At 46.4% G+C, this 25,890-nt stretch overlaps 1 protein-coding gene across 1 annotated transcript in view; it reads left to right on the plus strand.

Annotated features, from left to right (window-relative positions):
- Window positions 1-23,562: 23,562 nt before the first annotated feature.
- Window positions 23,563-25,890, plus strand: part of ITCH (itchy E3 ubiquitin protein ligase) — a 79,353-nt gene continuing 77,025 nt past the window's right edge. The window contains exon 1 of the mRNA XM_077251965.1: window positions 23,563-23,741. The gene's annotated coding sequence lies outside the window, so the exon portion shown is untranslated. The remainder of the gene's footprint in view (window positions 23,742-25,890) is intronic.

Genomic DNA, 25,890 nt, shown 5'->3' on the forward strand with positions numbered 1-25,890 from the left:
TGACCTGTTGGTGGCTCTTGAGGACCAGAGTTGGGGAACACTGCTCTATGGGGTGCCTACATTATACTCTATGTAGTGACTGCATTATACTCTGAGGGGGCTCCATCATACTCTATCAATGACTATGACTATGGAGTGCATTATCCTTTATGGGGGCTGCATTACACTCTGTTGTACTATGGGGAGTGCATTATACTATATGCACTATATGGAACCTGCATTATACTGTATGGAAGGCTATAGGGAATGCATTATACTATATGAAGAACTATGGGGTGGATTGCACTACATGAAGGACTATGGGGGGTGCATTATACAATATTGAGGACTAAAATTAGTGTACTATACTATTTGGAGGACTGAGGAGTGTATTTGTCACAACTCTGTTGTCGGGTGTCCTGGGACCAGGGGCTCATTCCCTGTCCCTAACACTAGGGGCCCCTAGCTTGCCCTGTTCCCCAGGTTACTTCTGATGAAGATGCTGTGGCCACATACCTTGCCTTAGCTCCACCCTCAGTCTGCACCCTTACCGCACACAGGAAGGAGGTGATTAATAGTGTACCGTAATATACCAACCAGACTAACAAGATAATACGAACAGGGGTAACGAAAAATACCAAACATACAACCCCCCCATAGAATATAATACAGCCCACCTCCCCATAGAATATAATGTAGCCCCATCAAAGAGAATGATGCAATCCTCCCTCATAAAATCTAATACAGCCCCCCATAGAATATAATGTAGCCCCCCATGGAATATAATACAGTCCACCTCCCCATAGAATATAATGTAGCCCCTATAGAATATAATGCAGCCCCCCCATAGTATGTAACACAGCCTTCCCCATAGAATATAATGCACCCCTCATAGTATATAACACAGCCTCCCCCATAGAATATAACATATAGTGTACCCACCTTAGTATACAACACAGCCCACATAGTATACAGCACAGCCCGCATAGTATACAGCACTGCCCGCATAGTATATAGCGCAGCCTCATAGTATACAGCACAGCCTCATAGTATACAGCGCAGCCTCATAGTATACAGCGCAGCCTCATAGTATACAGCACAGCCTCATGGTATACAGCACACAGCCTCATGGTATACAGCACACAGCCTCATGGTATACAGCACTGCCTCATAGTATACAGCGCAGCCTCATGGTATACAGCACACAGCCTCATGGTATACAGCACACAGCCTCATGGTATACAGCACACAGCCTCATAGTATACAGCACACGGCCTTATAGTATACAGCGCAGCCTTATGGTATACAGCACACAGCCTCATGGTATACAGCACACAGCCTCATGGTATACAGTGCAGCCTCATAGTATACAGAACACTGCCTCATAGTATACAGCGCAGCCTCATGGTATACAGCACACAGCCTCATGGTATACAGCACACAGCCTCATGGTATACAGCACACAGCCTCATGGTACACAGCACACAGCCTCATGGTATACAGCACACAGCCTCATGGTATACAGCACACAGCCTCATGTTATACAGCGCAGCCTCATAGTATACAGCACTGCCTCATAGTATACAGCACACAGCCTCATTGTATACAGCGCAGCCTCATGGTATACAGCACACAGCCTCATGGTATACAGCACACAGCCTCATGGTATACAGTGCAGACTCATAGTATACAGCACACTGCCTCATAGTATACAGCGCAGCTCTCCCCCCCAGAATGGCCCCACAGTCCAGTACTCACTGTTATAGAGTAAAAAAAAACAACAAACAACACAGCACACTCCTCACCTCTCCTCGTGCCCTCGCTGCTTCCAGTTCCTGCTCCTGCCGGCACACAGTGAGTGCGCGGCAGTGTCTGTCAGAGGCAGAGCAGGGAATGATGAGAGAGGGAGCGTCAGCTGACGCTCTCTCCTCCATCATTGCTTTGAACTGTATCGGCAGACGCCGGTATAGTTCAATGCGGCGGGGGAGTCGGCGCTGGCGGCAGGCGGGCCCCCTGCCTCACAGGGGCCCCATAGCAGCTGCGTGATGTGCCGCTAGCTGGGGGCCCCTGGGGGAGCGAGGACCTAGGCAGCTGCCTGCCGCTAACGCCGGCCCTGCCTGCAAGGGCCCCCTGGAGCCTCCGGGCCCCTGTGCAGCTGCACAGGTTGAACAGGCGGTATGTCCGCCCATGCTACAGTGGGTACGGAAAGTATTCAGACCCCTTTAAATTTTTCACTCCTTGTTTCATTTGGTAAATTCAAAAAAGTCAATTTTTTCACACTAATGTACACTCTGCACCCCATCTTGACTGAAAAAAACAGAAATATAGAAATTGTTGAAAATTTAATAAAAAAGAAGAACTGAAATATCACATCGTCATAAGTATTCAGACCCTTTGCTCAGACACTCATATTTAAGTCACATGCTGTCCATTTCCTTTTGATCCTTCTTGAGATGGTCCTACTTCTTCAATGGAGTCCCGCTGTGCTTAATTAAACTGATAGGACTGGCTTGGAAACTGCTAGGACTGATTTGAAAAGGCATACACCGGTCTATATAAGACCTCACAGCTCACAGTGCATGTCAGACCAAAGGAGAATCATGAGGTCAAATGAACTGGCCAAGGAGCTGAGAGATAGAATTGTGGCAAGGCACAGATCCGGCCAAGGTTACAACATAATTTCTGCAGTACTCAAGGTTCCTAATAGTGCAGTGGCCTCTATAATCCTTAAATGGAAGACGTTTGGGACTAACAGAAGTCTACCTGGACCTTGCCATCCAGGCAAACTGAGCAATCATTGGAGAAGAGCCTTGGTGAGAGAGATAAAGGAGAACCCCAAGATCACTTTGGCTGAGCTCCAGAGATTCTGTAGGGAGATGGGAGAAAGTTCCACAAAGTCAACTTTCACTGCAGCCCTCCACTAGTCAGGCCTTTTTGTGGCAGAGTGGCCTGACGGAAACCTCTCCTCAGTCAAGACATATGAAAGCCTGCATAGAGTTTGCTAAAAAACACATGAAGGACTCCCAGACTATGAGAAATAAGATTCTCTGGTCTGATGAGACGAAGATAGACTTTTTTGGTGATAATTCTAAGCGGTATGTGTGGCACTACTCATGACCTGCCCAATACAATCCCAGCAGTATCATGCTATGGGGGTGTTTTTCAGCTGCAGGGACAGGGTGACTGGTTGTCATTGAAGGAAACATGAATGCGGCCAAGTACAGAGATATCCTGGATGAAAACCTCTTCCAGAGTGATCTGGACCTCAGACTTGGCCAAAGGTTCACCTTCCAACAAGACAATGACCCTAAGTACACAGCTAAAGTAACAAAGCAGTGACTTCAGAACAACTCTGACCATTCTTGACTGGCCCAGCCAGAGCCCTGACCTATACCCAATTAAGCATCTCTGGAGAGACCTAGAAATGGCTGTCCACCAACGTTCACCATTCAACCTGACGGAACTGGAGAGGATCTGCAAGGAAGAATTGCAGAGGATCCCCAAATCCAGGTGTGAAAAACGTGTTACATCATTCCCAAGAAGACACATGGTTGTACTAGCTCAAAAGGGTGCTTCTACTCAATAGTGAGCAATGGGTCTGAATACTTATGACCATGTAAGATTTCAGTTTTTCTTTTTTAATAAATTTGCAAAAATTACTACATTTCTATTTTTTCAGTAAAGATGGGGTGCAGAGTGTACATTAAGGAGAAAAAAATGAACTTTTTTGAATTTACCAAATGTCTGCAATGAAACAAAAAGTGAAACATTTAAAGGGGTTTGAATCCTTTCCATATCCACTGCATGTTTCTGTATCTATCTATCTGCATATCTGTCCGAAATCTCTGTTCCTCACTCTCTAGATACAGTTGTGTGAAAAAGGTCTGTATTATTAAGGAAAAAAGAAATACAAACCTACAGTGCCCTGTGTGAAAAAGTGATTGTGCAGCGCCCCAGAGTCCTGGTCGTTGCAGTACTGTGGATCCGCCGCTAAGGGGGGCTATGGTACGTACGTCTGATGGCACTGAAGGAGTTCATCTGACCAGGTATCACATACACCAATACATTTCACAGTCGGGCCTCCAGGGGGAGCTAAGGGTGCTATTTATTAGGCCACTCCTCACCGTGTGGGTAAACTGGGGGTCAGGCAGGAAGTTAGTTCAGAAAGCTGACTGGGTTGGAACCAGGCAACACCTTGTGGCAGGGGGTGTTGTGGGGAAGATTCGGTAGGGTCCCTGTCAGGTTTGGGACCCTGACAGAGGCCTGGCAACAAGAAAGAACGTCACGGGACCGTGCCTGCTCAGCATAGCGGCGGTGCCCTAAGAAAGGATCAGAAGCGAGATATATTGTGCTGAGTGAGAAACGAGATCAAAGCAAGAAGGAGAATACCAGTAGGAGTCGTGCTGTAAGACCGAGGCAACATCTTACTGAGGCGCACAACCGGCGGCCGGAACGCCGAGGAAGTATTCATATATCTAGCTCCAAGCAATACTTCAAACCAACGGCAGGACAGTCAGTCACAGGCGGGCTGTCTCACCTAAATCACCTATGCAGACTTGGGGGGCAACCTGTGGAGAGGGGCGACTCTAGGGTCCCGGAAGAGCTCCGAGCCTACCCGTCATACGGGTGCATCCCAACCATAACACCGGGAGGGACGGAGGATTAGCAGAACATCATCTAATCGAGTTGTTGTGAGGGAACACGAGAAACAGACACAACAGTTGTGGGGACTATCCCGTAAGCACAGCAGGGGAGGACCACAACACATAGCGCAAGCAGGAAGGCACAGATTTCCACCTGCAAGGAGAACTCTGGAGGTGCCATCGGACCGGCCGGACTTGCACAGCCTGGTGAACCGTATTCCGGACTGAGGACCCAGAGACCTTCAGTAAAGAGGTAAAGAGACTGCAACCTGGTGTCCTCGTTATTTACTGCACCGCACCACCACCACTATCCACTTCTATTACTGTACGCCCCTCAGCAGGGTCACGGACCGGGTCTAGCCACCGTGACAACCCCAGAGCAGAGACTCAGAGGCCTGGTACCGGGTGCCCCTCGGCCCTGCGGCAGTGGGGGCGCTACAATTGCCCCTCTCCCCTCTTAAATCATAAATTAACTGTGGTTTATCAGATTTTTGGGAAGCTGAGTAGTGATGAGAGAATATACTCGTTACTCGAGATTTCCCGAGCACGCTCGGGTGACCGCCGAGTATTTTTTAGTGCTCGAAGATTTAGCGGAATGATTTAGATCTGTTAGCCAGCATAAGTACATGTGGGAGTTGCCTGGTTGCTAGGGAATCCCCACATGTAATCATGCTGGCTAAGAGATGTAAATCATTCAGCTGAGGTGAGGAAAACTAAATCTCCGAGCACTAAAAAATACTCGGCGATCACCCGAGCATGCTCGGGAAATCTCGAGTAACGAGTATTTTCGCTCAGTACTAAAGCTGAGTTCAAAGTCCCTAGCCTCACCCAGGCTTGATTACTGCCACACCTGTTTTCAATCAAGAAATCACTTAAATAGGACATGACTGACAAAATGAAATAGACTGCAATACCTCAAAAGCTAAACATCATGCCGTGATCCAAAGAAATTCTAGAATAAATGGAAAACAAAGTAATTGAGATGTATCAGTCTGGAAAAGGTTATAAAGCCACTTCTAAAGCTTTGGGACTCCAGCAAACCACAGTGAGAGCCATTATCTACAAATGGCAAAAACATGAAGTGGTGAACCCTCCCAGAAGTGGCTGGCTGACAAAAATTACCCCAAGAGCATAGCAATGAATCATCCAAGAGGTCATAAAAGACCTCACAACAACATCCAAAGAATTGCAGATGTCACTTGCCACAGTTAAGGTCAGTGTTCATGACTCCATCATAAGAAATAGACAGGGCAAATATGGCAGGCATGGCAGAGATCCAAGATGAAAACCACTGTTAAGCAATAAGAACATAAAGGCTTGTCTCAGTTTTGCCAGAAAATCTTGATGATCCCAAAGACTTTTGGAAGAATATTCTGCGGACTGACGAGACAAAAGTTGAACTTTTTGGAAGGTGTATATCCCATTACATCTGGCATAGAAGTAGCACAGCATTTCATAAAAGGAACATTATACCAACAGTAAAATATGGTAGTGGCAGTTTGTTGTTCTTGGGCTGTTTTGCTGTTTAAGGACCTGGAAGACTGGCTATGGTAAAAGGAACAATGAATTCTGCTGTCTACTGTGAAGCAGTGACCCCTGTTGCAGCTAGGGGGTGCTGTATGTTCTCCCCAGAATACGCACGGAGGCGTATTGAGGCCATGGGAGTGCATGGCAGTCGCAGGAGTAACTGTGATAGTGAGACAGAGACCGGCGTCATTGTGAATGGCCGGTATGTGTCGCAGAGGAGGTCCTCTGCACTGTAAGCCAGTAATGTTGTTGTTCTGGGACCTATAGTTCCACAAGTGTTTCCGTAGTTGAAAATGGAGGCTTACAGGGTTAGTCGGAGAGCTGGGCGGGTCTGACTAACCACACACACCTCCCACCTATGGGAGTGGCTACTGTGATGTAATGTGACTGAGGTCTGGTCACATGGTTGGTGTGTCAGGTCCTGGATGGCCTGTGTGTTGGAATGTCCTGGGAGTAGGACTGGATTCCTGAAGAGCACAGGGAGAGGCCATGGTCCTGCAGAGCCTATGATGGCTACTGTTTTGGGGAAGCTACCGTCCTTCTGTGGGTCTGGAACTGTCGGGTGGCCTGGTGAGCAAGGCATTGTCCAGGACGGTGATCCAATTTAGGCAGTTTCCCTGGGAGAGAGGACTGACGAGGTGTCAGCGTGTGGAGCAGGAGCTCCTGTAAGGTAATTCCAGATAAAGGGGGTTATGGGCAGACGAGTATCTGCCAGTGGAACAGACTGTTAGGGTCTATGATGTTCCATGGATGTTTATGAATAGTGCGGTCACCCACGGTAACTGGACGAAGTGAGGTCCGACGTGTTTAGAAACGGCAACTTAATGTCGTGCTATGTAAGTAGAGACATTGATACGGCGCATGGATACCCCTGGCAACTAGTCAGAGGAGGACTGGAGGGTGTAGTGTCTCAAAAGGGATTGAAGCCATGTACTATGAACTATATGTGTGTGATGTGTAACAAGGCAGTTTATGATGCCTAAATAAACCGCATGGACTGTTTAATGGATAAAATTGTGCCTGTGTGACTGAATCCTGTTGCTAAGCGAGTGTCCCCAACACATGCAGTAAGCGCTATCTTACACTACCAAAAAATCATGAAGTAAAATGTCCGGCCAAGCTGAAGCGCACTTGGGTTATGCAGCAGGAAAATGATCCAAAACAGGTGTCCCAACCAGTTATTAGGTTTAGGGACAATTGCTTTTTCACACAGTGTTTGGGTTTCTTTTTCCCTTAATAATAAAGACCTTCATTTAAAAACTGAATTTTTGTTTGTGTTATCTTTGTATAATTTTTATATTTGTTTGGTGATCTGAAACATTTAAGTGCGACACACATGCAAAAGAGTAGGAAATCAGGAAGGGGCAAACACTTTTTCACACAACTGTTTATCTTGAAGACAAATTGGAGCTGAAGTAAATTTTTTGTGAAAAAAAAAATTTAATGTTAATTTTTTTAGACATTCAAAAAATTCCTGTGAAGCACCAGAAGGGTTAATAAACTTCTTGAATGTGGTTTTGAGCATCTTGAGGGGTGCAGTTTTTAGAATGGTGTCACACTTGGTTATTTTCTATCATATAGACCCCTCAAAATGACTTCAAATGTGATGTGGTCCCTAAAAAAAAATGGTGTTGTAAAAATGAGAAATTGCTGGTCAACTAAACGCAGGTAATATCAAAGAAATTTTACCACTATCATGAAGTACAATATGTCACGAGAAAACATTGTCAGAATCACCGGGATCCGTTGAAGCGTTCCAGAGTTATAACCTCATAAAGGGACAGTGGTCAGAATTGTAAAAATTGGCCCGGTCATTAACGTGCAAACCACCCTCGGGGCTTAAGGGGTTAACTAAGGCGGTGATAAAGGGGGGTTTGATTTACTATTTATAGTGGGTTTTTATAGTGGGTTTTTATGTTTGGCAGCTGTCACACACTAAAAGACGCTTTTTATTGCAAAAAATAGTTTTTGCGTCACCACATTTTGAGAGCTATAATTTTTCCATATTTTGGTCCACAGAGTCATGTGAGGTCTTGTTTTTTGCGGGACGAGTTGACGTTTTTATTGGTACCATTTTTGGGCACATGACATTTTTTGATCGCTTTTTATTCTGATTTTTGTTAGGCAGAATGAACAAAAAACAGCAATTCATGAATTTCTTTTTTTTTTTTGGGGGGGGGGGGCGTTTATACCGTTCCGCGTTTGGTAAAATGGATAAAGCAGTTCTATTTTTCGGGTCAGTATGATTACAGCGATACCTGTTTTTATGTTTTGGCGCTTTTATACGATAAAAACTATTTTATATAAAAAATAATTATTTTTGCATCGCTTTATTATGAGGACTATAACTTTTTTTATTTTTTTGCTGATGACGCTGTACGGCAGCTCATTTTTTTCGGGACATGATGACATTTTCAGCGGTACCATCTATCTATATAATCGTGTAAGGGTCACATTCGTCTGTCTGTTTGTCTGTCTGTCACGGAAATCCCACGTCGCTGCCGGCCGCGACCAATCAGCGACGGGCACAGTCCGGCCGCGAATTCGCCCCTTCCTACTCTCCGTCAGTGCCCCCACCATACTCCCCTCCAGTCAGCTCTCATACAGGGTTAATGGCTGCGTTACACCATGTTATGCCGTGGTGTAACGCAGTCCGTTAACGCTGCTATTAACCCTGTGTGACCAACTTTTTACTATTGATGCTGCCTATGCAGCATCAATAGTAAAAAGATCTAATGTTAAAAATAATAAAAAAATAAAAAATCATTATATACTCACCTTCCGGCGCCTTTCCCGCTCCTCGCGACACTCCGGGCCATGCATTGCGGTCTCGAGATGATGACGTAGCGGTCTCGCGAGACCGCTACGTCATCATCTCGCGAGACTGCAATGCATTCTTGGGAACGGAGTGTCGCGAGGAGCATCGCTAAACGCCTCGCCTGGATCCAGGGCCGCCAGAAGGTGAGTATATAACTATTTTTTATTTTAATTCTTTTTATTTATCAGGGATATGGTGCCCACATTGCTATATACTACGTGGGCTGTGTTATATACTACATGGGCTGTGTTATATACTACGTGGGCTGTGGTATATACTACGTGGCTGTGCAATATATTACATGGCTGGGCAATATACTACGTGGCTGTGTTACATACTGCGTGAGCTGTGCTATATACTACGTGGGCTGTGCTGTATACTACGTGGCTGTGCAATGTATTACGTGGCTGGGCAATATACTACGTGGCTGTGTTATATACTGCATGAGCTGTGCTATATACTACGTGGGCTGTGCTATATACCACGTGGCTGTGTTATATACTACATGGGTTGTGCTATATACTACGTAGCTGTGCAATATGCGTGGCTGGGCAATATACTACGTGGCTGTGCTATACTACATGGCTGTGTTATATACTACATTGGCTGTGTTATTTACTACGTGGCCTGCGTTATATACTATGTGGCCTGTGTTATATACTACGTGGCCTGTGTTATGTACTACGTGGCTGTGTTATATACTACGTGGCTGTGCTGTATACTACGTGGCTGTGCTATATACTATGTGGGCTGTGTTATATGCTACGTGGTTGTGTTATATGCTACGTGCTTGTGCTATATGCTACATGGGCTGTGATATATGCTACATAGGCTGTGTTATATGTTATGATCCCAATGGCAGGGGACCTCAAAGATTACAGCAAAGTCTGCAAAACATAAATACCAGCTCATAGGGAAGTGGTAACTAGGCTGACCATATACCTGATCCTACCGCAAACACTAACAGCAGCCGGGGAACGTGCCTACATTGATCCTAGACGTCTCGCGCCAGCCGGAGAACTAACTACCCCTATCAGGGAAAATAAGACCTCTCTTGCCTCCAGAGAAAAGATCCCAAAGTAATACAAGCCCCCAACAAATAATAACGGTGAGGTAAGAAGAAAAGACAAACGTAAGAATGAACTAGATTTAGCAAAGAGAGGCCCACTGACTAATAGCAGAATATAGTAAGAAGACTAATATGGTCAGCAAAAAACCCTGCAAAATATCCACGCTGAATATCCAAGAACCCCCAAACCGACTGACGGTGTGGGGGGAGAATATCAGCCCCCCTAGAGCTTCCAGCGATAACAGGAATCACATTTTGTACAAGCTGGACAAAAAATAAGAACAATACAAATGATCAAGAGTACGAAAGCAGGACTTAGCTTATCTTGCAAAGAACCAGGACCTGAAGACAGGAGCAAACAGAAGTGAACTGATTACAACGATGCCAGGCACTGGACTTAGAATCCAGGAAGTTTAAATAGCAACACCCCAGGCCTAACGAAGCAGGTGAGCACCAACCTGGTAAAAGACAATCCAAGTGCCAAATCACTAGTGACCACAAGAGGGAGCCAAAAAGTATAGTTCACAACAGTATCCCCCCTTTAAGGAGGGGTCACCGAACCCTCACCAAGACCACCAGGGCGACCAGGATGTTGTGGATTCTGTTTGTGGGCTCCCTCTGGTGGTTACTGCTGGTACTGGGTGACTTTGGTGGGTTGCGGCCTTTGGTTTCCACCTGTCCATCAGAGGCTGGGTGTTTCCTATTTTACCTGGCCTTTCTGTCATTCCCTTGCCGGCTATCAATGTATTCAGATGTGCTCTGTTTGGTTCCTGCCTACCTGCTCCCAGATATTTCAGGATAAGCTAAGTGCTGATTTTCAGTTGTTTGGTTTTTTTGTCCAGCTTGCTTATTATGTCTCTATGCTAGCTGGTAGCTCTAGTGGACTGAGGTTCTCCCCATGTGCCATGAGTTGGCACATGGGTTCTTGTAATCTCAGGATGGTTTTTTTGATTAGGGTTTTTTGCTGACCGCTCAGTCCCCTTTTGTATCGTTCTGCTTTCTAGTTTACAGCGGGCCTCTATTTGCTAAAACTATATATATCATCTCTATGTGTGTGCCTTCCTCTCATTTCACCGTCAATACATGTGGGGGGCAACTATATCTTTTTGGGGTTCATTCCTCTGGAGGCAAGTGAGGTCTTTATTTTCTCTGCAGTACTAGTTAGCTCTTAGGCTGGTGCGTGGCGTCTAGAACCAACGTAGGCACGCTCCCTGGCTATCTCTAGTTGCGTTTGTCAGGCGTAGGGCAGCGGTCAGCCCAGGTTCCATCACCCTAGAGCTCGTCCGTTATTTACTTGTACTTTGCTTGTCCTGTGCTATCCCTAGCCATTGGGATTCATGACAGTATAGCCGGCCCACAAAGTGTTAATTGTTTGGGCTGAAGCAGGAGAAAAAGAAGTGTTTAAGGGAAATGTTTTATTTTTTTTTTTCCCTTCAGAGTTTTGCTGCCTAGCCCTTAATTGCTGTCTAGCTGCTTCTTACCTCCTCTTAACCCTTGAATGGCTCTGATCTTAGCTGTTTAACATGGATGTCCAGAGTTTGGCTTCCAGCCTGAGTAATCTCGCGGCAAAAGTTCAAAACATACAGGATTTTGTTGTTCACACTCCCATGTCTGAACCTAGAATTCCTATTCCAGAGTTCTTTTCTGGAGATAGATCTACCTTCCTGAATTTCAGGAACAATTGTAAATTGTTTCTTTCTTTAAAATCTCGCTCCTCTGGAGACCCTGCTCAACAGGTCAAGATTGTAATATCTTTCCTGCGGGGCGACCCTCAGAATTGGGCATTTGCATTGGCACCAGGGGATCCTGCATTGCTCAGTGTGAATGCGTTTTTTCTGGCATTGGGATTGCTCTATGAGGAACCTAACCTGGAGATTCAGGCTGAAAAGGTTTTATTAGCCCTCTCTCAGGGGCATGATGAAGCGGAAATATATTGTCAAAAATTTCGGAGATGGTCGGTGCTTACTCAGTGGAATGAGTGCGCCCTGGCTGCAAACTTCAGAAATGGTCTTTCTGAGGCCATTAAGGATATTATGGTGGGGTTCCCTGCGCCTACAGGTCTGAATGAGTCTATGGCTATGGCCATTCAGATTGATCGGCGTTTACGGGAGCGCAAACCCGTGCACCAGTTGGCGGTGTCTTCTGAACAGGCACCTGAGACTATGCAATGTGATAGAATTCAGTCCAGAAGTGAACGGCAAAATTATAGGCGGAAAAATGGATTGTGTTTTTATTGTGGTGATTCAGCTCATGTTATATCAGCATGCTCTAAACGCACAAAAAGGGTTGATAAATCTTTTGCCATTGGTACTCTGCAGCCTAAGTTCATTTTGTCTGTGACTCTGATTTTTTCACTGTCTTCCATTTCCGTCGATGCCTATGTGGATTCGGGCGCTGCCCTGAGTCTTATGGATTGGTCGTTTGCTAAACGCTGCGGTTTTAGTCTGGAACCTCTGGAAGTTCCTATTCCTCTGAAGGGAATTGACTCTACACCATTGGCTATGAATAAGCCGCAGTATTGGACACAAGTGACCATGCGCATGACTCCCGTTCATCAGGAGGTGATTCGCTTCCTTGTACTGTATAATTTACATGATGTACTAGTGCTTGGTCTGCCATGGTTACAAACTCATAATCCTGTCCTGGACTGGAAAACAATGTCTGTGTTAAGCTGGGGATGTCAGGGGGTTCATGATGATGCACCTCCGATTTCAATCGCTTCATCTACTCCTTCTGAGATCCCTGCGTTTTTGTCTGACTATAGGGATGTTTTTGAGGAGCCTAAGCTCAATTCGCTCCCTCCTCATAGAGATTGTGACTGTGCTATAGAATTGATTCCTGGCAGTAAGTTCCCTAAGGGTCGTTTATTTAATCTGTCACTGCCAGAGCATACTGCTATGCGGGATTATATTAAGGAGTCCTTGGAAAAGGGACATATTCGTCCATCTTCGTCCCCTCTGGGAGCAGGTTTTTTTTTCGTGGCAAAAAAAGATGGTTCCCTGAGGCCTTGTATAGATTATCGCCTTCTGAATAAGATTACAGTCAAATATCAGTATCCATTGCCATTATTGACTGATTTGTTTGCTCGCATTAAGGGGGCTAGGTGGTTCACTAAGATAGATCTTCGCGGTGCGTATAATCTGGTGCGGATAAAACAGGGTGATGAGTGGAAAACCGCATTTAATACGCCTGAGGGCCATTTTGAGTATCTGGTAATGCCTTTTGGACTCTCCAATGCTCCGTCAGTCTTTCAGTCCTTTATGCACAATATTTTCCGTGAATATCTGGATAAGTTTATGATTGTGTATTTGGATGATATTTTGGTGTTTTCTGATGACTGGGAGTCTCATGTTCTACAGGTCAGGAAGGTGTTTCAGGTTCTGCGGGCCAATTCTCTGTTTGTGAAGGGCTCAAAGTGTCTCTTCGGAGTCCAGAAGATTTCTTTTTTGGGGTACATTTTTTCTCCTTCTACTATTGAGATGGATCCCGTCAAGGTTCAGGCGATTTGTGACTGGACACAACCTACATCTGTTAAGAGCCTTCAGAAGTTCTTGGGATTTGCTAATTTTTATCGTCGGTTCATTGCTAATTTTTCCAGTATTGTTAAACCTTTGACTGATTTGACTAAAAAGGGTGCTGATGTTGCTGATTGGTCTCCTGCTGCCGTGGAGGCCTTTCAGGAACTTAAGCGCCGGTTTTCTTCTGCTCCTGTGTTATGTCAACCAGATGTTTCACTTCCTTTTCAGGTTGAGGTTGATGCTTCCGAGATTGGAGCGTGGGCGGTTTTGTCACAGAGAAGTTCTAATGGCTCGGTGATGAAGCCATGTGCATTCTTCTCTAGAAAATTCTCGCCCGCCGAGCGCAATTATGATGTGGGTAATCGGGAGCTTTTGGCCATGAAGTGGGCATTTGAGGAGTGGCGTCATTGGCTTGAGGGTGCTAAACATCGTGTGGTGGTCTTGACTGATCACAAGAATCTCATTTACCTTGAGTCTGCCAGGCGTTTGAATCCTAGACAGGCTCGTTGGTCGTTGTTTTTTTCTCGTTTCAATTTCGTGGTTTCATACCTGCCAGGTTCAAAGAATGTGAAGGCAGATGCTCTTTCCAGGAGTTTTGTGCCTGACTCTCCTGGAGACTCTGGGCCTACTGGTATCCTTAGGGATGGGGTAATATTGTCCGCCGTATCCCCAGACTTGCAACGTGCATTGCAGGAGTTTCAGGTGGATAAACCGGATCGTTGTCCGCCAGATAGACTGTTTGTTCCGGATGATTGGACCAGTAGAGTCATCTCCGAGGTCCATTCTTCTGTGTTGGCTGGTCATCCTGGAATATTTGGTACTAGAGACTTGGTGGCCAGGTCTTTTTGGTGGCCTTCCTTGTCTAGGGATGTGCGTACCTTTGTGCAGTCTTGTGAAGTGTGTGCTCGAGCTAAGCCTTGCTGTTTTCGGGCCAGTGGGTTGTTGTTATCCTTGCCCATCCCGAAGAGGCCTTGGACGCACATTTCCATGGATTTTATTTCTGATCTCCCGGTTTCACAGAAAATGTCCGTTATCTGGGTTGTGTGTGACCGCTTTTCTAAGATGGTTCATTTGGTGCCCTTGCCTAAGTTGCCTTCCTCCTCTGAGTTGGTCCCTTTATTTCTTCAGAACGTAGTTCGTTTGCATGGGATTCCGGAGAATATCATTTCTGACAGGGGATCCCAGTTTGTGTCTAGATTTTGGCGGACGTTTTGTGCCAAGATGGGCATCGATTTGTCTTTCTCGTCTGCATTCCATCCTCAGACGAATGGCCAGACGGAGCGAACTAATCAGACCTTGGAAACTTATTTGAGGTGTTTTGTTTCTGCTGATCAAGATGACTGGGTTGCTTTTTTGCCACTGGCCGAATTTGCTCTTAATAATCGGGCTAGTTCTGCCACGTTGGTCTCTCCTTTTTTTTTGTAATTCGGGGTTTCATCCTCGTTTTTCCTCTGGTCAGGTGGAGCCTTCGGATTGTCCTGGAGTGGACGTGGTGGTGGACAGGCTACATCAGATTTGGAATCAGGTGGTGGACAATTTGAAGTTATCTCAGGAGAAGACTCAGCAGTTTGCTAATCGCCGTCGCCGCGTGGGTCCCCGACTTCTTGTTGGGGATTTGGTGTGGTTGTCTTCTCGTTTTGTCCCTATGAAGGTCTCTTCTCCTAAGTTCAAGCCTCGGTTCATCGGTCCTTATAGGATCTCGGAGATTCTTAACCCTGTATCTTTTCGTTTGGATCTCCCAGCATCGTTTGCTATTCATAATGTGTTCCATCGGTCGTTGTTGCGGAGGTATGAGGTGCCCGTTGTTCCTTCGGTTGAGCCTCCTGCTCCGGTGCTGGTGGAGGGAGAATTGGAGTATGTTGTTGAGAAGATCTTGGATTCTCGTGTTTCCAGACGCAAACTCCAGTATTTGGTTAAGTGGAAGGGTTATGGTCAGGAGGATAATTCCTGGGTGGTCGCCTCCGATGTTCATGCGACTGATTTGGTCCGCGCCTTCCATAGAGCTCACCCTGATCGCCCTGGGGGTTCTCGTGAGGGTTCGGTGACCCCTCCTCAAGGGGGGGGTACTGTTGTGGATTCTGTTTGTGGGCTCCCTCTGGTGGTTACTGCTGGTACTGGGTGACTTTGGTGGGTTGCGGCCTTTGGTTTCCACCTGTCCATCAGAGGCTGGGTGTTTCCTATTTTACCTGGCCTTTCTGTCATTCCCTTGCCGGCTATCAATGTATTCAGATGTGCTCTGTTTGGTTCCTGCCTACCTGCTCCCAGATCTTTCAGGATAAGCTAAGTGCTGATTTTCAGTTGTTTGGTTTTTTTGTCCAGCTTGCTTATTATGTCTCTATGCTAGCTGGTAGCTCTAGTGGACTGAGGTTCTCCCCATGTGCCATGAGTTGGCACATGGGTTCTTGTAATCTCAGGATGGTTTTTTTGATTAGGGTTTTTTGCTGACCGCTCAGTCCCCTTTTGTATCGTTCTGCTTTCTAGTTTACAGCGGGCCTCTATTTGCTAAAACTATATATATCATCTCTATGTGTGTGCCTTCCTCTCATTTCACCGTCAATACATGTGGGGGGCAACTATATCTTTTTGGGGTTCATTCCTCTGGAGGCAAGTGAGGTCTTTATTTTCTCTGCAGTACTAGTTAGCTCTTAGGCTGGTGCGTGGCGTCTAGAACCAACGTAGGCACGCTCCCTGGCTATCTCTAGTTGCGTTTGTCAGGCGTAGGGCAGCGGTCAGCCCAGGTTCCATCACCCTAGAGCTCGTCCGTTATTTACTTGTACTTTGCTTGTCCTGTGCTATCCCTAGCCATTGGGATTCATGACACAGGATGAGCAGCGTGGAAGGCACGAACCAAATCGGCCGCATGAACATCAGAGGCGGCCACCCAGGAATTATCCTCCTGACCATAGCCCTTCCATTTGACCAAATACTGGAGCCTCCGTCTAGAGAGACGAGAATCCAAGATCTTCTCCACCATGTACTCCAACTCGCCCTCAACCAACACCGGAGCAGGAGGCTCAACAGCAGGAACCACAGGCACAACGTACCGCCGTAACAAAGACCTATGGAACACGTTGTGAATGGCAAACGACACCGGAAGATCCAAACGAAAAGAAACCGGGTTAAGAACTTCCAAAATTTTATAAGGACCAATAAAGCGAGGCTTAAACTTAGGAGAGGAAAACTTCAGAGGGACATACCGAGAAGACAACCAAACCAAATCCCCAACACGAAGTCGGGGGCCCACACCGCGGTGGCGGTTGGCAAAATGCTGAGCCTTCTCCTGTGACAACTTCAAGTTGTCCACCACATGATTCCAAATCCGCTGCAACCTATCCACCACGGAATCCACCCCAGGACAGTCAGAAGACTCAACATGACCCGAGGAGAAACGAGGATGAAAACCAGAGTTGCAGAAGAATGGCGAAACCAAAGTAGCGGAACTAGCCCGATTATTAAGGGCAAACTCCGCCAATGGCAAGAAGGTCACCCAATCATCCTGGTCCGCAGAAACAAAACATCTCAAATAAGCCTCCAGTGTCTGATTAGTTCGCTCCGTTTGACCATTAGTCTGAGGATGGAAGGCAGATGAAAACAACAAATCAATGCCCATCCTAGCACAAAAAGATCGCCAGAATCTGGACACAAACTGGGATCCTCTGTCGGACACGATATTCTCCGGAATGCCGTGTAAACGAACCACATTCTGAAAAAACAAAGGAACCAGATCGGAAGAGGAAGGCAACTTAGGCAAGGGTACCAAATGGACCATCTTGGAAAAACGATCACACACCACACAGATGACAGACATTCCCCGAGAGAAGGAAGGCCACCAAAAGGACCTAGCCACCAAATCTCGGGTACCAAAAATTCCCGGATGCCCTGCCAACACCGAGGAATGAACCTCGGAAATGACTCTGCTGGTCCATTTATCAGGAACAAACAGTCTGTCGGGTGGACACGAGTCAGGTCTACCAGCCTGAAATCTCTGCAACACACGTCGCAAATCCGGAGATATGGCCGACACGATCACTCCCTCTTTAAGAATACCAGCTGGCTCCGAGACTCCAGGAGAGTCAGGCACAAAGCTCCTAGAGAGAGCATCAGCCTTAACATTCTTCGAACCAGGCAGGTATGAGACCACAAAGTCAAAACGAGAGAAAAACAATGACCAACGAGCCTGTCTAGGATTCAGGCGCTTAGCAGACTCGAGATACATCAGATTTTTGTGATCAGTCAAGACCACCACACGATGCTTAGCACCCTCGAGCCAATGACGCCACTCCTCAAATGCCCACTTCATGGCCAACAACTCCCGATTACCAACATCATAGTTCCGCTCAGCAGGCGAAAACTTCCTAGAGAAAAAGGCACATGGTCTCATCACAGAACAACCAGAGCCTCTCTGCGACAAAACAGCCCCAGCACCGATCTCAGAAGCATCCACTTCAACCTGAAAGGGAAGTGAGACATCAGGCTGGCACAAAACAGGCGCCGAAGTAAACCGGCGCTTCAGCTCCTGGAAGGCCTCCACGGCTGCAGGAGCCCAATTAGCCACATCAGAACCTTTCTTGGTCATATCCGTCAAAGGTTTAACAACGCTAGAAAAATTAGCGATAAAGCGACGGTAGAAATTAGCGAACCCCAAGAACTTCTGAAGACTCTTAACAGACGTGGGCTGAGTCCAATCATGAATAGCTCGGACCTTGACTGGGTCCATCTCCACAGCAGAAGGGGAGAAAATAAAACCCAAAAAGGAAACCTTCTGCACTCCAAAGAGACACTTTGAGCCCTTCACAAACAAGGCGTTATCACGCAAAACCTGAAACACCATCCTGACCTGCTTTACATGAGAATCCCAATCATCCGAGAAAACTAGAATATCATCAAGATACACAATCAAAAATTTATCCAGATACTTCCGGAAGATATCATGCATAAAGGACTGAAACACTGAAGGGGCATTAGAGAGCCCAAAGGGCATCACCAAGTATTCAAAATGACCTTCGGGCGTATTGAATGCAGTTTTCCATTCATCTCCCTGCCTAATGCGCACAAGGTTGTACGCACCACGAAGATCTATCTTGGTGAACCACTTGGCGCCCTTAATCCGAGCAAACAAGTCTGACAATAGCGGCAACGGATACTGAAACTTAACAGTGATTTTATTCAGAAGCCGATAGTCTATACAAGGTCTCAAAGACCCGTCTTTCTTGGCCACAAAAAAGAATCCCGCACCGAGAGGGGAAGAGGATGGACGAATATGCCCCTTCTCCAAAGACTCCTTGACATAAGAACGCATCGCGGCACGCTCGGGTACAGACAAATTAAATAATCGTCCCTTAGGAAATTTACTGCCAGGAATCAAATCTATAGCGCAGTCACAGTCCCTATGAGGAGGAAGAGCACTGGACCTGGACTCACTGAATACATCCTGATAGTCACACAAATACTCAGGAACTTCTGAAGGAGTAGAAGTAGCAATAGACACCGGCGGAGAATCGCAATGAATTCCCTGACAACCCCAACTTGAGACAGACATAGCCTTCCAATCCAAAACAGGATTATGGGTCTGTAACCATGGCAGACCTAAAACGACCAAATCATTCATTTTATGCAGAACAAGAAAACGAATCACCTCCCAATGTTCAGGAGTCATGCACATGGTCACTTGTGTCCAATACTGCGGTTTATTTTCCGCCAGTGGCGTAGCATCAATTCCTCTGAGAGGAATCGGAACCTTTAAAGGCTCCAGGACAAAACCGCAGCGCTTGGCAAACGACAAGTCCATAAGACTCAGGGCAGCACCTGAATCCACAAATGCCATAACAGGGTAGGAAGACAATGAACAAATTAAAGTCACAGACAAAATAAATTTAGGCTGCAAATTACCAATGGTGACAGGACTGACAACCTTGGTTAGGCGTTTAGAGCATGCTGATATAACATGTGTAGAATCACCACAGTAAAAACACAGCCCATTCTGACGTCTATGATTTTGTCGTTCGGTTCTAGTCAGGATTCTATCGCATTGCATTGAGACAGGTGTCTGTTCAGACAACACCGCCAGAGGTTTAGCGGATTTGCGCTCCCGCAAACGCCGATCAATCTGAATAGCCAGCGCCATAGAATCATTCAGACTTGTAGGAATAGTAAAACCCACCATCACATTCTTAATGGCTTCAGAAAGGCCATTTCTGAAATTTGCGGCCAGAGCACATTCATTCCATCGAGTAAGCACGGACCATTTCCGAAATTTTTGGCAGTACACCTCAGCTTCATCCTGGCCCTGAGAGATGGCCAGTAGAGCTTTTTCTGCCTGAATTTCAAGATTAGGCTCCTCATAAAGCAATCCGAGCGCCAGAAAAAACGCATCAACATCCGCCAATGCAGGATCTCCTGGCGCTAACGAGAAAGCCCAATCCTGAGGGTCGCCACGCAAGAAGGAGATAATAATTTTAACTTGCTGAGCTGAATCTCCAGACGAACGAGGTTTCAAAGATAGAAACAATTTACAATTATTCCTAAAATTCCTAAATTTAAATCGATCTCCAGAGAACAGCTCAGGAATAGGTATCTTAGGCTCTGACATAGGACTGCTAACAACAAAATCCTGAATGCCCTGCACACGTGCAGCAAGCTGATCCACACTAGTAATCAAGGTCTGAACATTCATGTCTGCAGCAAAGCTTCAAGCCACTCAGAGATAAAGGGGAGGAAGAAAAAAAAACAAAAAAAAACCTCAGAACTTCTTTTCTTTTAATCCCACTTCAGCAATGCATTAACTATTTATCGGCCTGGCATACTGTTATGATCCCAATGGCAGGGGACCTCAAAGATTACAGCAAAGTCTGCAAAACATAAATACCAGCTCATAGGGAAGTGGTAACTAGGCTGACCATATACCTGATCCTAGCGCAAACAGTAACAGCAGCCGGGGAACGTGCCTACGTTGATCCTAGACGTCTCGCGCCAGCCGGAGAACTAACTACCCCTATCAGGGAAAATAAGACCTCTCTTGCCTCCAGAGAAAAGACCCCAAAGTAATACAAGCCCCCAACAAATAATAACAGTGAGGTAAGAAGAAAAGACAAACGTAAGAATGAACTAGATTTAGCAAAGAGAGGCCCACTGACTAATAGCAGAATATAGTAAGAAGACTAATATGGTCAGCAAAAAACCCTGCAAAATATCCACGCTGAATATCCAAGAACCCCCAAACCGACTGACGGTGTGGGGGGAGAATATCAGCCCCCCTAGAGCTTCCAGCGATAACAGGAATCACATTTTGTACAAGCTGGACAAAAAATAAGAACAATACAAATGATCAAGAGTACGAAAGCAGGACTTAGCTTATCTTGCAAAGAACCAGGACCTGAAGACAGGAGCAAACAGAAGTGAACTGATTACAACGATGCCAGGCACTGGACTGAGAATCCAGGAAGTTTAAATAGCAACACCCCAGGCCTAACGAAGCAGGTGAGCACCAACCTGGTAAAAGACAATCCAAGTGCCAAATCACTAGTGACCACAAGAGGGAGCCAAAAAGTACAGTTCACAACAGTTATATGCTACGAAGCCTGTGCTACTGTATATACTATGTGGCCTGTGCTATATGCTACGTGGGCTGTGTTATATGCTACGTGGGCTGTGTTATATGCTACTTGGCATTGGTATATTTCTCTGCTGTATCTGTGCATCATGAATCGTGGTATGTGTTAAAGAGGGGGCCCACTGAGACTCTTTCGCCCGGGGCCCTCAAAAACCTGGAGCAGGCCCTGGCTTCACTGATTGGTCATGCCCGGCCGGCCGCGAACAATCAGCAACAGGCGCAGTCCGGCCGTGAATTAGTGCGGAATTTGAACCACGCTTCGCTAACTGGTCTTGCCCGGCCGGCCGAATCCTGTGTATAAATTGCATTATTCTGAAAACTTCATAAACAAACTTGACCGTGACCGCTCCTGGCACATAATGCCAGATGTCAGCTGTGATAATGAGCTGACACCCAGCTGCGCTCCCCCCGTGAGCGTGGCTGATCGCATATGACGTACTATCCCGTCGATGGATGGTCTTACGGGCTCAGGTCACCTCGACTGGATAGTACGTCAGATGTCAGAAAGGGGTTAAGAAACTTTAGGGTTTTTTTTATTTAAAGGGTACCTGTCAACCCCCCCCCCCCCTGGCGTTTTTAACTAAAAGAGCCACCTTATGCAGAAGTAATGCTGCATTCTGTCAAGGTGGCTCTTTTATTTGGGGTCCCTTCCAACGCTGAAATATTTGTTTTTATAATTTGCCCCTCATACCTGTAGTCTGTCCGGGGGGTATGTCTTTTCCCCCCGGACACAAACGCCTCCCAGCCATCTCTCAGCCCCTCCGTGCGCCGCCTCCTCTGCAGTCATAAATGTCCCCGGCACCTGCGCTGTAATTTTTTTTTTCGGGCATGCGCAGTTTGCGCTGCCCTTCGACTCCCATCACATGATGGGAACTTACAGCACAGGCGCCGGGGACATTAATGACTGCAGAGGAGGCGGCGTCCGGAGGGGCTGAGGGATGGCTGGGAGGCGTTTAGGTCCGGGGGAAAAGACATGCCCCCCAGACAGACTACAGGTATGAGGGGCAAATTATAAAAATGAATATTTCAGCGTTAGAAGGGACCCCAAATAAAAGAGCCACCTTGACAGAATGCAGCATTAGTGCTGCACAAGGTCGCTCTTTTAGTTAAAAACGCCTAGGGGGGGGTGACAGGTTCCCTTTGAGTATTGAAAAAAAATCCGGACATGTTTAGTGTCTGTGAACTCGTAATGACCTGGAGAAACATAATGGCAGGTCAGTTTTAACATTTGATGAACATGGTCAAAAAAAATCCAAAAAACGGTTGTGGAATTGCACTTTTTTGCAATTTCACCACACTTAGAATTTTTTTCTTGTTTTTGAGTACACGACATTGTAAAATAAGCCCTCACACAGCTCCAGATCACGAAAAATTAGATCATTACGAGTCTCAGAAAATGGTGACAAATGCAAAACATTTTTTTTTACAAATGTCTGAATTTATTTTTCATCACTTAATTTTAATAAAAAAACCTACATTGACCTGGAGAATCATATTGCCTGGTCAGTTTGACCATATAGTGAACATGGTAAACATAAAACCCAGAAAACAATTATGGAAGTGCAATTCCACAGCACTTGGAATTGTGTACCTGTTTTCCAGTACACTGTGTGGTGGAATGAATGGTGTCATTGAAAAATACACCTGGTCCTGCACTAAACAAGCCCGCATATGGCTTAAGTTATGGCTCTTGGAAGAAGGGGAGGAAAAAAACGGAAAAGAAAAACGGGAAATCACCTGGGGTGAAGAGATTAATTCCATCTAAAAATTAGCAAATTTTGAAGGAAAAATACCAGAAAAATCTCAAAAAGACATCTGGGCAGGTTTTGAGCATTCCCATTGACTTCTACTATAAAGTGGCCGCCAGAACGGTGGGGTCACTTATAGTAACCACTGTGCCTCTTTGGAAACCTGCAGCGGTAGAGGCTGAACAGCGCGACCGTCCCCACAGCCAGGCAGTCGCTATTACATAGGGCTGCAGATTTTCCTTCTCTCCAGTGGTTTCTGAGCGGTTTTCTCAGGTAGGCTTCAGGGCGGACTCGCCTGAATAAGCGCTGCCTGCACATACTCTAAGGGGCTACTGTAATTTGATTTATTTCATAGAGTGCTCTTATTTTCTAGCTTCAACTGTTGAAAGTTTTGAGAATGTAAATAGAAATTGACATTTTCATGGTAAATGTGTCTGCGCAGTGTGGCAGTGTGGTTACTCCATTATGATGCTGCTACATGTGGTGCCTCAATACATTTCTGACAAACTTCCCGCCATTTTATTTTCTAAACAAACTTTATTGACACTATACTTTCCCACGTGACACGACGTTTTCCGCGCATGCGTTATAGAAATGTATTACTACGCACGCGCTGCACTGTGTCCGCCCCTCTCAACTAACCAAAGCTTTATTGCTTTTAGACATTCTGTGTTGTGTCTCGTCTTGCGCATGCTCAGTGTTAGCTGTCGTTTCCTCCTTAGACCGGCCGCTGCCATCTTCACCGGGGAGGAAGAGGCGAGTAAGGGCAGTTTCGTCTTGACAGCGCCTCCGGGCCGCGGTTGTGTGGTGTCAGGCTGTTCCCTGGCGTGGTGAGTGGCACTAGGCTCGGGGCGACATTGTAGTGTGTGGTGGCTTCTGTTATTGTGCTTCTTGTCAGGTGTTTGTGCTGTGTCGTACTACGCAGTGCTACAGCCCTCCTCATACACAGCTGCCCTCATACACAGCCCTCCTCACACACAGCCCTCCTCACACACAGCCCTCCTCACACACAGCCCTCCTCACACACAGCCCTCCTCACACACAGCCCTCCTCACACACAGCCCTCCTCACACACAGCCGCCCTCACACACAGCCGCCCTCACACACAGCCCTCCTCACACACAGCCCTCCTCACACACAGCCCTCCTCACACACAGCCCTCCTCACACACAGCCCTCCTCACACACAGCCCTCCTCACACACAGCCCTCCTCACACACAGCCCTCCTCACACACAGCCCTCCTCACACACAGCCCTCCTCACACACAGCCGCCCTCACACACAGCCCTCCTCACACACAGCCCTCCTCACACACAGCCCTCCTCACACACAGCCCTCCTCACACACAGCTGCCCTCATACACAGCCCTCCTCACACACAGCTGCCCTGTGTGTGGTGGTTACTCCAGGCCCTCTGGAAGACCGGACCCTGATCATTACTGTCATCTGCTCCTTGCTTCTGTAAAGTGACCCTTGCCCTCTTATTTCCATGCCCTCATGGCACCAGGGGCACGGTTCTGGGCACTTTGGCGGAGATTTTTCTTTTAAACTGGTGCAAATGAAAAGTGGAGTAGTTTCTCATGATAACCAATCAGATTCCTCCTTTTGTTTCCCAGAGACCCTGTAAAATGGCAAAGCTTAAATCTGGATTCTATGGGCAACTGCGCCACTTTTTCGTTGCATCAGTTGACTCTTCCCCAGTGGTTCCTGGGCTGCATAGATTCACCAATAGTCACGGTTACATACTTCCAGTAATATGGGTGTGGATTGATTCGCAGCACCCGGTGTATTGGCCACATCTGTAATCTGTGGCCAGAAGGTGAGAGCGTTCCCGGCTCTAATTAGCCAGCGACGTAACGTGCTCCTCCCACCAACACATGAGCCTAGTGCCAGGTTGGCTAAGGAGAAGGGTCATCGCTCCCTTCTGGCGGCAACAGATTACTGTCATGGCCGCTGGACCAGGGGCCTGTATATCTATTCGTACTGCCTTTAGTATGTCTGTCTGTGCAGTGCTGGAATGATACATGTGTGACTGTATATTACATTAAGGGTCGGTCTAATCTGGTCTGAGAACTGGTTATTCAGACTTTTGTTTTTCCCTACACAGTGGTAGACTAACAAACATGCACATCAGTAAAAACAAGTATGAAGCTAGATGCCATCGGCTCCTGGGTTTTATTTTACTCCCATGATTTGCCCGTTATTCTTCTGAACAAGCTGTATCATCACAGTCCCATCCATAGTCAGAGTGGGGACTTATGAACATTGTTTTTATTCTGCTTGCTTATATAGCGCCAGTATATTCTGCAGCACTTTCCAGACCCTGCCATCACTTACAGTCCTATCAATATGTCTTTTGAAGTATGGGAGTTACCTGAGGAGAACATTTATAGAATACAGGGAGGTCCCTTACTTGGGGTCACTGTCAATATCTGATAGACATATAAAAAGAAAAATAATAATAAAAAAAGTGCTAGTAAGTATGAAATGTGGCATGACTTTCTTAATGACCGCTGCAGCTATAGTCATATGCGGTGGTGGCTCTTTTTTCCGTTTACCATAATAGGCTCCACCATGGTGTCTAACAGACCTCATTATAAATACGTCAGGTCCATTGGGCACTGCCTTGGTTGATCATCTGACGAATCCACCACAGTACCAATGTGAATAGAGCATGTTTTTCAGGTGGATTTTCCCTGAAAAAGGGCTGCAAAAATCAGTATAGTGCACAAACAATAATGCAGAGCATGTTCACTCTTCTGTCACTAATTGCACGTATACGGTAAAGACGCCGGTGTCAGAGCTGCCACAAAAACTACTGAGAAGATATCAGCGAAGATGATTCAGTGAAAAGACCACCAGTGTTTTCTCGCCTTGTATAACTCAGCAGTTCTGCCAGTATCTTAAAGATGTGTGCACGTACCCTCATGAAAATCCAGTCAAGTTGGTGTAAAATGTAGTTTTTTTTTTTTTTTTTTTT

Source organism: Ranitomeya variabilis, chromosome 4 (genome assembly GCF_051348905.1).
Source record: "Ranitomeya variabilis isolate aRanVar5 chromosome 4, aRanVar5.hap1, whole genome shotgun sequence".
NCBI lineage: Eukaryota > Metazoa > Chordata > Amphibia > Anura > Dendrobatidae > Ranitomeya > Ranitomeya variabilis.